Source organism: Carcharodon carcharias, chromosome 35 (assembly GCF_017639515.1).
Source record: "Carcharodon carcharias isolate sCarCar2 chromosome 35, sCarCar2.pri, whole genome shotgun sequence".
NCBI classification, from domain to species: Eukaryota; Metazoa; Chordata; class Chondrichthyes; order Lamniformes; family Lamnidae; genus Carcharodon; species Carcharodon carcharias.
Window position 1 is genome coordinate 6,914,108 of NC_054501.1, and position 3,055 is coordinate 6,917,162.

Here is a 3,055-nt window from a genome sequence, read left to right on the forward strand (position 1 = left end):
TCTCACTGTTTATTAAAATAACTCTTCATCCTCTTACAATCATAATAATTATCCTGCAATATGCACCCCCAAGATTATTCTTTTTAATGAAGGCAGAATCGAAGTCGCTCCGTTCCCATTCGTACTTTCGACGCGGCAGACTCCCAATCCACAAACTTTATTCCAGCCCCGCCCTTTCCACACAAGTGGACGGCGCCCCCACCCCCTCCAAGATTTTTTTTGAAAAACTCATGAGCCCATCACAACTGCAATAATACCCCGTGTTTATTCAATGAAAAATAGGTTTATTTTCATAAAGTTACAACAGAAATCACTCCGTTCGCTTTCGCACTTTCGTAGGGGCGGAGACTCTTCAAACCACCAACTCCATCCCGCACTTTTCCTGATGGCCGAGCGAGCGCTCGCTCACTCGCTATTAAACCAACTTCTCTTCCTCTCATCGTCAGAATAACATCGGCGGAAATTAGACTTCTGAATTATTAAGTTTAATGAAGGTGAACTGGAAATCGCTCCATTATCGATCGCACTTTCGAGTCAATAAGCCAGCCGCACTTTCCACCCACCCTGGTTCACCCTCTTTCACTCACTATTAAACCACCTCTCCTTCCTCCTCTACCTGTAATAATATCCTGAGAATATTCACTACTGAACTATTTACTCTTTTGATTTTATACATGAAGTCGCTCGGTTCCCAATCGCACTTTCGTCCTTTGGGGGGGGGGGGGGGGGGGAGGGAGGCGGGGAGAAGAGAAAGAGAGGCTCAGCTTCCCTCTTGGTCGCACTTTCCACACAGCCCTCCCGTCACTCGCTCCGAGAGGAACTCATTATCCTCCCGTCATCAGAATAATATGTGGAGAATATTCCCCGCTGAATTCTAAATTTTAATCAATTTAAACGTGAAAGTACTCAGTTCGGATTCGCAGTTTCGTCACTGCAGAGACTCCACCCCCCAACTTCACCCACCTATTCCTTCTTATCCCCTCCTCATTATCATATTATTATTCTGAGGATATTCAACACTGAATTATTTATTTTTACAAAGTTCAATTTGAAATCGTTCAGGGAGACTTTTAAAAAATCATTCCCGGGACGTGGGCTTCGCTGGCCGGGCCCAGCATTTATTGCCAAACCCTAATTGCCCCTTGAGAAGGTGGGGGTGAGCCGCCTTCTTGAGCCGCTGCAGTCCATGTGGTGTCGGTACACCCACCGCGCTATTATGGAGGGAGTTCCAGGATTTTGACCCAGCGACAGAGAAGGAACGGCCGATATATTTCCAAGTCGGGATGGTGTGTGGGGCTCGGAGGGGAACTTGCAGGTGGTGGTGTTCCCATGTGTCTGCTGCCCTTGTCCTTCTCGATGGTAGAAGTCGCAGATTTGGGCGGCGCTGTCGAAGGAGCCTTGGCGAGTTGCTGCAGTGCATCTTGTCGATGGTACACACACTGCTGCCCCTGTGCGTCGGTGGTGGAGGGAGTGAATGTTTGTGGATGTGATGCCATTCAAGCTTTGTCCTGGATGGTGTCGAGCTTCTTGAGCGTTGTTGGAGCTGCACTCATCCAGGCAAGTGGGGAGTATTCCATCAAACTCCTGACTTGTGCCTTGTAGATGGTGGACAGGCTTTGGGGAGTCAGGAGGTGAGTTTCTCGCCACATAACTCTTATACTCTGACCTGCTCTTGTAGCTAAAGTATTTATATGGCTAAAACAAAAACAGAATTACCTGGAAAAACTCAGCAGGTCTGGCAGCATTGGCGGAGAAGAAAAGAGTTGACGTTTCGAGTCCTCATGACCCTTCGACAGAACTTGAGTTCGAGTCTAGGAAAGAGCTGAAATATAAGCTGGTTTAAGGTGTGTGTGTGGGGGGCGGAGAGATAGAGAGACAGAGAGGTGGAGGGGGGCGGTGTGTGGTTGTAGGGACAAACAAGCAGTGATAGAAGCAGATCATCAAAAGATGTCAACGACAATAGTACAATAGAACACATAGGTGTTAAAGTTAAAGTTGGTGATATTATCTAAACGAATGTGCTAATTAAGAATGGATGGTAGGGCACTCAAGGTATAGCTCTAGTGGGTTTTTTTTTTTATAATGGAAATAGGTGGGAAAAGGAAAATCTTTATAATTTATTGGAAAAAAAAGGAAGGGGGAAACAGAAAGGGGGTGGGGATGGGGGAGGGAGCTCACGACCTAAAGTTGTTGAATTCAATATTCAGTCCGGAAGGCTGTAAAGTCCCTAGTCGGAAGATGAGGTGTTGTTCCTCCAGTTTGCGTTGGGCTTCACTGGAACAATGCAGCAAGCCAAGGACAGACATGTGGGCAAGAGAGCAGGGTGGAGTGTTAAAATGGCAAGCGACAGGGAGGTTTGGGTCATTCTTGCGGACAGACCGCAGGTTTTCTGCAAAGCGGTCGCTCAGTTTACGTTTGGTCTCTCCGATGTAGAGGATATCACATTGGGAGCAACGAATGCAGTAGACTAAGTTGGGGGAAATGCAAGTGAAATGCTGCTTCACTTGAAAGGAGTGTTTGGGTCCTTGGACGGTGAGGAGATAGGAAGTGAAGGGGCAGGTGTTGCATCTTTTGCGTGGGCATGGGGTTGTGCCATAGGAGGGGGTTGAGGAGTAGGGGGTGATGGAGGAGTGGACCAGGGTGTCCCGAAGGGAGCGATCCCTACGGAATGCCGATAAGGGGGGTGAAGGGAAGATGTGTTTGGTGGTGGCATCATGCTGGAGTTGGCGGAAATGGCGGAGGATGATCCTTTGAATGCGGAGGCTGGTGGGGTGATAAGTGAGGACAAGGGGGACCCTATCATGTTTCTGGGAGGGAGGAGAAGGCGTGAGGGCGGATGCGCGGGAGATGGGCCGGACATGGTTGAGGGCCCTGTCAACGACCGTGGGTGGAAAACCTCGGTTAAGGAAGAAGGAGGACATGTCAGAGGAACTGTTTTTGAATGTAGCATCATCGGAACAGATGCGACGGAGGCGAAGGAACTGAGAGAATGGGATGGAGTCCTTACAGGAAGCGGGGTGTGAGGAGCTATAGTCGAGATAGCTGTGGGAGTCGG